General features: G+C 42.0%; 1 pseudogene; it reads right to left on the reverse strand.

Moving 5' to 3' along the window:
* The window catches only part of LOC138723738 (glutamate-rich protein 3-like), a 136,075-nt pseudogene extending 121,833 nt beyond the window's left edge, over positions 1-14,242 (reverse strand).
* Between the last annotated feature and the right edge of the window lie 229 nt (positions 14,243-14,471).

Here is a 14,471-nt window from a genome sequence, read left to right on the forward strand (position 1 = left end):
CTCACCCCACTGGCAAACTGCTGATCAGGCTCAAGTGTGTGGTGCTTTTGTTTACAGCTTGAAGCCTTCGGCGCAGACCCTATGGCAGCAGAGATACAAACTGGCGGGAGGAGAAGAGGTTGTAGCGCATTTCCTGGAGCTGTATTTGGTAGCCAAGAGGTCTAAAAAGGAAAAAGAAAACAGCTACAAAATCTCAGTGGATCACTTCCAGTGCAGAGTAGACTCTTAAAATAAAAAATAGCACTGATCAATATATTTGGAAGTGATGAGTGACTCTCAGGTATCCTGGGGAAACAAAATTTCCTGGACTGCCTCCAAAGAGCCAGACCACTTTAGGCATCGCTAACTGAGTATCCACAAACTGGAGCATCCAAAAGAATTCTTGGCCATAAATATAGTTTTTGCTACTGTCTCTTCACAGTGCAGCCTTGAAGCAAATGTAATGAACTGAAAGGAACTGTAGCAGCATGCTGTTTCGGTGGCTTCACCACATGGACATTCAGACAGTACACCACAAAAGCACGACTGTTCAATGCTGAACACTTTTCTGACTTTATCTTTTCCTTGTATACTCTTCAGAATACCGCATTGAAATGTTAAACACCTCCCCCCACCAAAAAAAAAACCTGTTTAAATGAGTTAAGTCACCATCTTGGAAAAGGCAAACTCCTTGGCTTGGTGTTGACGAGAAGGATGTTCACCATGATCATCAACTACAGCCCTACGTGCCCTCTGTATGGGTTGGAGAGGAGAAGGTCATTCAGGACTGAACAACTTTCTTCAGTCCGCACCAACTATCATTATAGAAATGGAGAACCAGATAAAACTGCGCTATATAGTTGGACTTCAGTATCATTCTTTTTCAACAGTATATTAACATTCCTTCTCTTCCCATCAACAGAGTAAGAAATTTCTGAGCCAGCACTCCAAAGCATGGCCTTCTGGAATGAACTTTAGTCTTACTTCGCCCCTTCAACTCTGTTCTCTAAAAAACCTCCCTTGCTTTCAGGGTTTTATAACATGTGTAAGCTTGTCTGCAGCCACAGTATTCATTGACAATACTTATGGTAAGGATACCAGCCTAGCCTTGGGTGACGAGGCACACAAAAAGGAAATATTAAAGTAGATTTATCACAAAGCAAAGCCATTTTTCTCTAGGTTCTGATTTGACACTCTTGCAACCTCAGCTTCTGGAGATTTCTTTTTAACTACACAATCCTGCAAAAAGGAAATCAGCCTCGAGTCGGGCAAGACGAAGCCTTCAGGTAGAACAATCAGGGTGATCATTGCTTTACACTAGGCATAGATGTCATAGGTGTACGAACACACTTTTGGCTGTGCATGCTTACATTATAGCGTATAGAGCATTTGGTGAAACTCACCAGTTGTGACTGACCAGATGGTTCTCCCACCACAAAAGGATGGGGCCTATAATGATTTCGTGGACCGAGTTGTGGATGTGGGGTGAACACAGAGCTAGCACCTTCCACTGATTTTCTGGATTTTTCCACCAAAAAGAACAGAAATGTATGTCTCTGAGGTGCTAAATATCCTTAACAGCAATGTCTGAGCTTGCCTTCCCTCTGTCTTTCATCAGACAGCTATGATAACCAAATTGCCCAGATCCAATTGAACACCTGCTTAAGGAATGAGAGAGAGATGAGGGAAAAGACTTGTTCCAGTCTCTGATTGATTCCCCTGCACCCTTCTACAGCTGCAGATCTCCCCAAGTTCAATTCCTCTGCCTATTTCTGTAGATCTCCCATTTCTTGATTTAGTCGAAGGCCTTTTTCTTTTCAAAATTTGAGTGCATCTGCCATTTCCTTGCTCTGACAGTGCCCCTCCCTGCCTTTTCTTCTCAAGAGCTCCACACTGGGCCGATTACCCTCCTGGACATAGATAGCTACATTTCTTATCCTCCCTTGCCCAGTCATCAGGTTTTCTCCTTTCCTTTCAGATTAGCTACTCAACCAATTTCACTGAATGTATGAAGGGAGAATTAAATTACAATACTAATTGCAGACAGGTTCCTGTGTCCTAGCGTGGCATCACAGCAAAGACACAGATCGTATATCTGCAGGCGTCTCCTTTACACTTCTCACTGAAGGAAGCAGTTTTGCTTTATGTTCCAAAAGTACCCAACTCCAGAATCCCTTAATAGGGTGCCTTGGTCACTGCTTACACAGTGGCAACTTTCTACCAGCAGGAGTTCAGTCAGTAAGTAATGCTTCTGCAATTATCATAGTGAGCAGTGGTTTTCATTAAAATCTCCTCCTTTCTTTACCTGATTAATTGCTCACAAACGCATTATTAAAATTAAAAAGATTCAAAACTGTTCTTTAACTGCTCAAAGAAGCAGCTAGCTTCTCAGCGCATGCTTCTCAATGCAGGCTCTAACGAAGAGATAGGATGTTGAGGACATGTCAGCCAAAATGACAACTTTTCCCATAGGCGTCCAAGTGACTTCATAGGGAGAACCATTGACTTCTCTGGGATTTCCACTACTGTAACAACTACAGCATCAAGCTCTACCCACACAACACCAAACTCTTTTCATTAGTTACATGCTGGTTCAGATAAACATCGTGAGGAGAGGCAAACGACTGAAAATTTGAATGCAGTGCTCAGCAGCAGTCAGAAGTGGATAGTCGCTAGAAATTGAATTTCCCAGAATGGCAGGGACCAAGTTTGATTGTCTCTCCCAGTCCTGGGTTCCTACAATTTCCTTGCAGCAGTCAAGACTGGCTGGAGTGTAACAGAAGAAGTTTTCACACACTCACAGCATTTCCCCCATCCTGCTGAAGTTCTGGCACCAGATACAGTCAGAGGCAGGATCTTGACTAAGACAGAAGGATTGACGAAGACAGAAGGCCATGAGTAAGAGTTCCTACGCCTTTTTGTTCAAGCACCTTTTTAGCCCCAGCTGATGGAAAACACCCAATGTTTTAGTATACTGAGAAAAGGGTGGCAGCTATGTATTTTAATAGTTATTTTTTTTTCTTTCAAAACTTCAGGGAATCTTTATGCAAACTAGATAGCCACATCTTTCAGCTTTAGGCAAATACACCCACAGGGAAGGTAACGTAACAATAAACAGAGAAGCAGACAGGAATAACTCACCTTTGGTAAAAGCTGCCCTCTGTCATTTGCTGCAGTGGTGGGATGGAATAATCTGCCTCTGAGCATCCTAGTTCTCACTGCTCTCACTGCATTTACGCTCTTGTCTCCCTTTTGCAGAGCGGGAGGTGGCACTGGTATCATATGATTGATGACTGGGAGTTGATACGGGGATATACCAGTTACGTGTTCCACTGAATTCATAAGTGTTAACTCACTCCTCTCCCCCTGCAAAAACATGTTAACCAGGTTAAGTAGGTGACACAAAAAATAGCTACCAAGCATATTGAACTACTCATGGTTTGACTGCTCTTTACAATTAGTAACACTCATGCCTCTCGAACAATTTCCTCACTTGGTGCTTGCCATTACGTTTATGAAAACCTTTATACGCTAAACCTCTTCGGTTTAATTTGCAAAGCAACGGACAGGCGGCTTGAAAATGTGGCCCTTATAGATCTAGACAACATCATTGTTAAACACATACTACTCGTAACCATGCAGAGTTCTGCTTCCAGGCAGGCACAATACTGCACAACCCCACAGCACTGCTGCATTCTTTCCGATGGCAAGCAAATTCCAAAGCAGTCACCCAGAATCTTCCAACAGTAACACTATTTGGCACCAATTATACAAGAAGTTGTTCAAAACGCTTCTTTGCCTTTGTAGCAGAGGTTTAGTCCTCCTTCTGAATGAATTGCAAACAGAGGACCAAGGCCCTGAAAAGCAAAACATCTCTAGAGAATAAATTCTGCAAACATTGCGTGCTCTGGATCCGAGTTCTGCATCATCTTCATGCTTTATGACTGATTTAGCTGTTTTGTCTGTTGTGAGCATTAAAGAAACAATGCAAATCACCCATAATTATAGAAGACATAGAAAGTGTCAGCAAATTCTTGGAGGGAAGATCATGACCATCATAATATGGAACAAATGCACAGCAGCACAAAGTTATTCATGCATTTCCTGCCTGTCAGTGGTCACAGATCCAACATCCTCCATTCCCATGGAACTCCTATCACACAGTCAATTACATAATGCTTTTCCTAGAAGAGAAGACAAGTCCAAATCTCACCTGAAAGTAACTGAATGCATATTAAGATCATGTTTGGCTACACCAAAAAGCTCTCATTCTCTGAACCCGCTAGTGTGATTTAGTAGTAGTAATGGTAAAAAAAGAAAGATGGTTTTTGCTACTTTTCAGCTGTAGATGAAGATGAAATCTTGTAAGACTGTGTGAAAATATTCCTGAGTTCTTGATCTTACCCAGATGGCTGCTTCCCTCTCTACATAAAGGAAAACCTATGTAGAGGTAGAAAAATTTGCACATAGAGAGATTTTAGACTATAAAAGACAAGTCACCACATTTTTCCGGGCTGTGATGAAAAACTGGGCATTAGACCACTAAGACAATGTCTTGAAAATTAAACAGAGATCAAAAAGGAGCATTTAAATAAAAGCTGATAAATATTTGGAAGGCGTGTTGCCTGCAGTATGCAGTTCTAAGGACTGCAGTACTAAAGCACTATTATAAAACTCTCCATGAATCTGCATTACCTCCAGAATGAAATCCAGCCTCACCCCACTGGCAAACTGCTGATCAGGCTCAAGTGTGTGGTGCTTTTGTTTACAGCATGAAGCCTTCGGCGCAGACCCTATGGCAGCAGAGATACAAACTGGCGGGAGGAGAAGAGGTTGTAGCGCATTTCCTGGAGCTGTATTTGGTAGCCAAGAGGTCTAAAAAGGAAAAAGAAAACAGCTACAAAATCTCAGTGGATCACTTCCAGTGCAGAGTAGACTCTTAAAATAAAAAATAGCACTGATCAATATATTTGGAAGTGATGAGTGACTCTCAGGTATCCTGGGGAAACAAAATTTCCTGGACTGCCTCCAAAGAGCCAGACCACTTTAGGCATCGCTAACTGAGTATCCACAAACTGGAGCATCCAAAAGAATTCTTGGCCATAAATATAGTTTTTGCTACTGTCTCTTCACAGTGCAGCCTTGAAGCAAATGTAATGAACTGAAAGGAACTGTAGCAGCATGCTGTTTCGGTGGCTTCACCACATGGACATTCAGACAGTACACCACAAAAGCACGACTGTTCAATGCTGAACACTTTTCTGACTTTATCTTTTCCTTGTATACTCTTCAGAATACCGCATTGAAATGTTAAACACCTCCCCCCACCAAAAAAAAAACCTGTTTAAATGAGTTAAGTCACCATCTTGGAAAAGGCAAACTCCTTGGCTTGGTGTTGACGAGAAGGATGTTCACCATGATCATCAACTACAGCCCTACGTGCCCTCTGTATGGGTTGGAGAGGAGAAGGTCATTCAGGACTGAACAACTTTCTTCAGTCCGCACCAACTATCATTATAGAAATGGAGAACCAGATAAAACTGCGCTATATAGTTGGACTTCAGTATCATTCTTTTTCAACAGTATATTAACATTCCTTCTCTTCCCATCAACAGAGTAAGAAATTTCTGAGCCAGCACTCCAAAGCATGGCCTTCTGGAATGAACTTTAGTCTTACTTCGCCCCTTCAACTCTGTTCTCTAAAAAACCTCCCTTGCTTTCAGGGTTTTATAACATGTGTAAGCTTGTCTGCAGCCACAGTATTCATTGACAATACTTATGGTAAGGATACCAGCCTAGCCTTGGGTGACGAGGCACACAAAAAGGAAATATTAAAGTAGATTTATCACAAAGCAAAGCCATTTTTCTCTAGGTTCTGATTTGACACTCTTGCAACCTCAGCTTCTGGAGATTTCTTTTTAACTACACAATCCTGCAAAAAGGAAATCAGCCTCGAGTCGGGCAAGACGAAGCCTTCAGGTAGAACAATCAGGGTGATCATTGCTTTACACTAGGCATAGATGTCATAGGTGTACGAACACACTTTTGGCTGTGCATGCTTACATTATAGCGTATAGAGCATTTGGTGAAACTCACCAGTTGTGACTGACCAGATGGTTCTCCCACCACAAAAGGATGGGGCCTATAATGATTTCGTGGAACGAGTGGTGGATGTGGGGTGAACACAGAGCTAGCACCTTCCACTGATTTTCTGGATTTTTCCACCAAAAAGAACAGAGATGTATGTCTCTGAGGTGCTAAATATCCTTAACAGCAATGTCTGAGCTTGCCTTCCCTCTGTCTTTCATCAGACAGCTATGATAACCAAATTGCCCAGATCCAATTGAACACCTGCTTAAGGAATGAGAGAGAGATGAGGGAAAAGACTTGTTCCAGTCTCTGATTGATTCCCCTGCACCCTTCTACAGCTGCACATCTCCCCAAGTTCAATTCCTCTGCCTATTTCTGTAGATCTCCCATTTCTTGATTTAGTCGAAGGCCTTTTTCTTTTCAAAATTTGAGTGCATCTGCCATTTCCTTGCTCTGACAGTGCCCCTCCCTGCCTTTTCTTCTCAAGAGCTCCACACTGGGCCGATTACCCTCCTGGACATAGATAGCTACATTTCTTATCCTCCCTTGCCCAGTCATCAGGTTTTCTCCTTTCCTTTCAGATTAGCTACTCAACCAATTTCACTGAATGTATGAAGGGAGAATTAAATTACAATACTAATTGCAGACAGGTTCCTGTGTCCTAGCGTGGCATCACAGCAAAGACACAGATCGTATATCTGCAGGCGTCTCCTTTACACTTCTCACTGAAGGAAGCAGTTTTGCTTTATGTTCCAAAAGTACCCAACTCCAGAATCCCTTAATAGGGTGCCTTGGTCACTGCTTACACAGTGGCAACTTTCTACCAGCAGGAGTTCAGTCAGTAAGTAATGCTTCTGCAATTATCATAGTGAGCAGTGGTTTTCATTAAAATCTCCTCCTTTCTTTACCTGATTAATTGCTCACAAACGCATTATTAAAATTAAAAAGATTCAAAACTGTTCTTTAACTGCTCAAAGAAGCAGCTAGCTTCTCAGCGCATGCTTCTCAATGCAGGCTCTAACGAAGAGATAGGATGTTGAGGACATGTCAGCCAAAATGACAACTTTTCCCATAGGCGTCCAAGTGACTTCATAGGGAGAACCATTGACTTCTCTGGGATTTCCACTACTGTAACAACTACAGCATCAAGCTCTACCCACACAACACCAAACTCTTTTCATTAGTTACATGCTGGTTCAGATAAACATCGTGAGGAGAGGCAAACGACTGAAAATTTGAATGCAGTGCTCAGCAGCAGTCAGAAGTGGATAGTCGCTAGAAATTGAATTTCCCAGAATGGCAGGGACCAAGTTTGATTGTCTCTCCCAGTCCTGGGTTCCTACAATTTCCTTGCAGCAGTCAAGACTGGCTGGAGTGTAACAGAAGAAGTTTTCACACACTCACAGCATTTCCCCCATCCTGCTGAAGTTCTGGCACCAGATACAGTCAGAGGCAGGATCTTGACTAAGACAGAAGGATTGACGAAGACAGAAGGCCATGAGTAAGAGTTCCTACGCCTTTTTGTTCAAGCACCTTTTTAGCCCCAGCTGATGGAAAACACCCAATGTTTTAGTATACTGAGAAAAGGGTGGCAGCTATGTATTTTAATAGTTATTTTTTTTTCTTTCAAAAATTCAGGGAATCTTTATGCAAACTAGATAGCCACATCTTTCAGCTTTAGGCAAATACACCCACAGGGAAGGTAACGTAACAATAAACAGAGAAGCAGACAGGAATAACTCACCTTTGGTAAAAGCTGCCCTCTGTCATTTGCTGCAGTGGTGGGATGGAATAATCTGCCTCTGAGCATCCTAGTTCTCACTGCTCTCACTGCATTTACGCTCTTGTCTCCCTTTTGCAGAGCGGGAGGTGGCACTGGTATCATATGATTGATGACTGGGAGTTGATACGGGGATATACCAGTTACGTGTTCCACTGAATTCATAAGTGTTAACTCACTCCTCTCCCCCTGCAAAAACATGTTAACCAGGTTAAGTAGGTGACACAAAAAATAGCTACCAAGCATATTGAACTACTCATGGTTTGACTGCTCTTTACAATTAGTAACACTCATGCCTCTCAAACAATTTCCTCACTTGGTGCTTGCCATTACGTTTATGAAAACCTTTATACGCTAAACCTCTTCGGTTTAATTTGCAAAGCAACGGACAGGCGGCTTGAAAATGTGGCCCTTATAGATCTAGACAACATCATTGTTAAACACATACTACTCGTAACCATGCAGAGTTCTGCTTCCAGGCAGGCACAATACCGCACAACCCCACAGCACTGCTGCATTCTTTCCGATGGCAAGCAAATTCCAAAGCAGTCAGCCAGAATCTTCCAACAGTAACACTATTTGGCACCAATTATACAAGAAGTTGTTCAAAACGCTTCTTTGCCTTTGTAGCAGAGGTTTAGTCCTCCTTCTGAATGAATTGCAAACAGAGGACCAAGGCCCTGAAAAGCAAAACATCTCTAGAGAATAAATTCTGCAAACATTGCGTGCTCTGGATCCGAGTTCTGCATCATCTTCATGCTTTATGACTGATTTAGCTGTTTTGTCTGTTGTGAGCATTAAAGAAACAATGCAAATCACCCATAATTATAGAAGACATAGAAAGTGTCAGCAAATTCTTGGAGGGAAGATCATGACCATCATAATATGGAACAAATGCACAGCAGCACAAAGTTATTCATGCATTTCCTGCCTGTCAGTGGTCACAGATCCAACATCCTCCATTCCCATGGAACTCCTATCACACAGTCAATTACATAATGCTTTTCCTAGAAGAGAAGACAACTCCAAATCTCACCTGAGAGTAACTGAATGCATATTAAGATCATGCTTGGCTACACCAAAAAGCTCTCATTCTCTGAACCCGCTAGTGTGATTTAGTAGTAGTAATGGTAAAAAAAGAAAGATGGTTTTTGCTACTTTTCAGCTGTAGATGAAGATGAAATCTTGTAAGACTGTGTGAAAATATTCCTGAGTTCTTGATCTTACCCAGATGGCTGCTTCCCTCTCTACATAAAGGAAAACCTATGTAGAGGTAGAAAAATTTGCACATAGAGAGATTTTAGACTATAAAAGACAAGTCACCACATTTTTCCGGGCTGTGATGAAAAACTGGGCATTAGACCACTAAGACAATGTCTTGAAAATTAAACAGAGATCAAAAAGGAGCATTTAAATAAAAGCTGATAAATATTTGGAAGGCGTGTTGCCTGCAGTATGCAGTTCTAAGGACTGCAGTACTAAAGCACTATTATAAAACTCTCCATGAATCTGCATTACCTCCAGAATGAAATCCAGCCTCACCCCACTGGCAAACTGCTGATCAGGCTCAAGTGTGTGGTGCTTTTGTTTACAGCTTGAAGCCTTCGGCGCAGACCCTATGGCAGCAGAGCTACAAACTGGCGGGAGGCGAAGAGGTTGTAGCGTATTTCCTGGAGCTGTATTTGGTCGCCAAGAAGTCTAAAAAGGAAAAAGAAAACAGCTACAAAATCTCAGTGGATCACTTCCAGTGCAGAGTAGACTCTTAAAATAAAAAATAGCACTGATCAATATATTTGGAAGTGATGAGTGACTCTCAGGTATCCTGGGGAAACAAAATTTCCTGGACTGCCTCCAAAGAGCCAGACCACTTTAGGCATCGCTAACTGAGTATCCACAAACTGGAGCATCCAAAAGAATTCTTGGCCATAAATATAGTTTTTGCTACTGTCTCCTCACAGTGCAGCCTTGAAGCAAATGTAATGAACTGAAAGGAACTGTAGCAGCATGCTGTTTCGGTGGCTTCACCACATGGACATTCAGACACTACACCACAAAAGCACAACTGTTCAATGCTGAACACTTTTCTGACTTTTTATTTTATCTTTTCCTTGTATACTCTTCAGAATACCGCATTGAAATGTTAAACACCTCCCCCCACAAAAAAAAAAAACCTGTTTAACTGAGTTAAGTCACCATCTTGGAAAAGGCAAACTCCTTGGCTTGGTGTTGACGAGAAGGATGTTCACCATGATCATCAACTACAGCCCTACGTGCCCTCTGTATGGGATGGAGAGGAGAAGGTCATTCAGGACTGAACAACTTTCTTCAGTCCGCACCAACTATCATTATAGAAATGGAGAACCAGATAAAACTGTGCTATATAGTTGACCTTGGACTTCAGTATCATACTTTTTCAACAGTATATTAACATTCCTTCTCTTCCCATCAACAGAGTAAGAAATTTCTGAGCCAGCACTCCAAAGCATGGCCTTCTGGAATGAACTTTAGTCTTACTTCGCCCCTTCAACTCTGTTCTCTAAAAATCCTCCCTTGCTTTCAGGGTTTTATAACATGTGTAAGCTTGTCTGCAGCCACAGTATTCATTGACAATACTTATGGTAAGGATACCAGCCTAGCCTTGGGTGACGAGGCACACAAAAAGGAAATATTAAAGTAGATTTATCACAAAGCAAAGCCATTTTTCTCTAGGTTCTGATTTGACACTCTTGCAACCTCAGCTTCTGGAGATTTCTTTTTAACTACACAATCCTGCAAAAAGGAAATCAGCCTCGAGTCGGGCAAGACGAAGCCTTCAGGTAGAACAATCAGGGTGATCATTGCTTTACACTAGGCATAGATGTCATAGGTGTACGAACACACTTTTGGCTGTGCATGCTTACATTATAGCGTATAGAGCATTTGGTGAAACTCACCAGTTGTGACTGACCAGATGGTTCTCCCACCACAAAAGGATGGCGCCTATAATGATTTCGTGGACCGAGTTGTGGATGTGGGGTGTACACAGAGCTAGCATCTTCCACTGATTTTCTGGATTTTTCCACCTAAAAGAATAGAAATGTATGTCTCTGAGGTGCTAAATATCCTTAACAGCAATGTCTGAGCTTGCCTTCCCTCTGTCTTTCATCAGACAGCAATGATAATCAAATTGCCCAGATCCAATTGAACACCTGCTTAAGGAATGAGAGAGAGATGAGGGAAAAGACTTGTTCCAGTCTCTGATTGATTCCCCTGCACCCTTCTACAGCTGCACATCTCCCCAAGTTCAATTCCTCTGCCTATTTCTGTAGATCTCCCATTTCTTGATTTAGTCGAAGGCCTTTTTCTTTTCAAAATCTGAGTGCATCTGCCATTTCCTTGCTCTGACAGTGCCCCTCCCTGCCTTTTCTTCTCAAGAGCTCCACACTGGGCTGATTACCCTCCTGGACATAGATAGCTACACTTCTTATCCTCCCTTGCCCAGTCATCAGGTTTTCTCCTTTCCTTTCAGATTAGCTACTCAACCAATTTCACTGAATGTATGAAGGGAGAATTAAATTACAATACTAATTGCAGACAGGTTCCTGTGTCCTAGCGTGGCATCACAGCAAAGACACAGATCGTATATCTGCAGGCGTCTCCTTTACACTTCTCACTGAAGGAAGCAGTTTTGCTTTATGTTCCAAAAGTACCCAACTCCAGAATCCCTTAATAGGGTGCCTTGGTCACTGCTTACACAGTGGCAACTTTCTACCAGCAGGAGTTCAGTCAGTAAATAATGCTGTTGCAATTATCATAGTGAGCAGTGGTTTTCATTAAAATCTCCTCCTTTCTTTACCTGATTAATTGCTCACAAACGCATTATTAAAATTAAAAAGATTCAAAACTGTTCTTTAACTGCTCAAAGAAGCAGCTAGCTTCTCAGCGCATGCTTCTCAATGCAGGCTCTAACGAAGAGATAGGATGTTGAGGACATGTCAGCCAAAATGACAACTTTTCCCATAGGCGTCCAAGTGACTTCATAGGGAGAACCATTGACTTCTCTGGGATTTCCACTACTGTAACAACTACAGCATCAAGCTCTACCCACACAACACCAAACTCTTTTCATTAGTTACATGCTGGTTCAGATAAACATCGTGAGGAGAGGCAAACGACTGAAAATTTGAATGCAGTGCTCAGCAGCAGTCAGAAGTGGATAGTAGCTAGAAATTGAATTTCCCAGAATGGCAGGGACCAAGTTTGATTGTCTCTCCCAGTCCTGGGTTCCTACAATTTCCTTGCAGCAGTCAAGACTGGCTGGAGTGTAACAGAAGAAGTTTTCACACACTCACAGCATTTCCCCCATCCTGCTGAAGTTCTGGCACCAGATACAGTCAGAGGCAGGATCTCGACTAAGACAGAAGGATTGACGAAGACAGAAGGCCATGAGTAAGAGTTCCTACGCCTTTTTGTTCAAGCACCTTTTTAGCCCCAGCTGATGAAAAACACCCAATGTTTTAGTATACAGAGAAAAGGGTGGCAGCTATGTATTTTAATAGTTATAATTTTTTTTTCTTTCAAAAATTCAGGGAATCTTTATGCAAACTAGATAGCCACATCTTTCAGCTTTAGGCAAATACACCCACAGGGAAGGTAACGTAACAATAAACAGAGAAGCAGACAGGAATAACTCACCTTTGGTAAAAGCTGCCCTCTGTCATTTGCTGCAGTGGTGGGATGGAATAATCTGCCTCTGAGCATCCTAGCTCTCACTGCTCTCACTGCATTTACGCTCTTGTCTCCCTTTTGCAGAGCGGGAGGTGGCACTGGTATCATATGATTGATGACTGGGAGTTGATACGGGGATATACCAGTTACGTGTTCCACTGAATTCATAAGTGTTAACTCACTCCTCTCCCCCTGCAAAAACATGTTAACCAGGTTAAGTAGGTGACACAAAAAATAGCTACCAAGCATATTGAACTACTCATGGTTTGACTGCTCTTTACAATTAGTAACACTCATGCCTCTCGAACAATTTCCTCACTTGGTGCTTGCCATTACGTTTATGAAAACATTTATACGCTAAACCTCTTCGGTTTAATTTGCAAAGCAACGGACAGGCGGCTTGAAAATGTGGCCCTTATAGATCTAGACAACATCATTGTTAAACACATACTACTCGTAACCATGCAGAGTTCTGCTTCCAGGCAGGCACAATACTGCACAACCCCACAGCACTGCTGCATTCTTTCCGATGGCAAGCAAATTCCAAAGCAGTCAGCCAGAATCTTCCAACAGTAACACTATTTGGCACCAATTATACAAGAAGTTGTTCAAAACGCTTCTTTGCCTTTGTAGCAGAGGTTTAGTCCTCCTTCTGAATGAATTGCAAACAGAGGACCAAGGCCCTGAAAAGCAAAACATCTCTAGAGAATAAATTCTGCAAACATTGCGTGCTCTGGATCCGAGTTCTGCATCATCTTCATGCTTTATGACTGATTTAGCTGTTTTGTCTGTTGTGAGCATTAAAGAAACAATGCAAATCACCCATAATTATAGAAGACATAGAAAGTGTCAGCAAATTCTTGGAGGGAAGATCATGACCATCATAATATGGAACAAATGCACAGCAGCACAAAGTTATTCATGCATTTCCTGCCTGTCAGTGGTCACAGATCCAACATCCTCCATTCCCATGGAACTCCTATCATACAGTCAATTACATAATGCTTTTCCTAGAAGAGAAGACAAGTCCAAATCTCACCTGAAAGTAACTGAATGCATATTAAGATCATGTTTGGCTACACCAAAAAGCTCTCATTCTCTGAACCCGCTAGTGTGATTTAGTAGTAGTAATGGTAAAAAAAGAAAGATGGTTTTTGCTACTTTTCAGCTGTAGATGAAGATGAAATCTTGTAAGACTGTGTGAAAATATTCCTGAGTTCTTGATCTTACCCAGATGGCTGCTTCCCTCTCTACATAAAGGAAAACCTATGTAGAGGTAGAAAAATTTGCACATAGAGAGATTTTAGACTATAAAAGACAAGTCACCACATTTTTCCGGGCTGTGATGAAAAACTGGGCATTAGACCACTAAGACAATGTCTTGAAAATTAAACAGAGATCAAAAAGGAGCATTTAAATAAAAGCTGATAAATATTTGGAAGGCGTGTTGCCTGCAGTATGCAGTTCTGCGAACTGCAGTACTAAAGCACTATTATAAAACTCTCCATGAATCTGCATTACCTCCAGAATGAAATCCAGCCTCACCCCACTGGCAAACTGCTGATCAGGCTCAAGTGTGTGGTGCTTTTGTTTACAGCTTGAAGCCTTCGGCGCAGACCCTATGGCAGCAGAGCTACAAACTGGCGGGAGGCGAAGAGGTTGTAGCGTATTTCCTGGAGCTGTATTTGGTCGCCAAGAAGTCTAAAAAGGAAAAAGAAAACAGCTACAAAATCTCAGTGGATCACTTCCAGTGCAGAGTAGACTCTTAAAATAAAAAATAGCACTGATCAATATATTTGGAAGTGATGAGTGACTCTCAGGTATCCTGGGGAAACAAAATTTCCTGGACTGCCTCCAAAGAGCCAGACCACTTTAGGCATCGCTAACTGAGTATCCACAAACTGGAGCATCCAAA

This window comes from Phaenicophaeus curvirostris, chromosome 8 (assembly GCF_032191515.1).
Source record: "Phaenicophaeus curvirostris isolate KB17595 chromosome 8, BPBGC_Pcur_1.0, whole genome shotgun sequence".
In the NCBI taxonomy this organism is placed as follows: domain Eukaryota; kingdom Metazoa; phylum Chordata; class Aves; order Cuculiformes; family Cuculidae; genus Phaenicophaeus; species Phaenicophaeus curvirostris.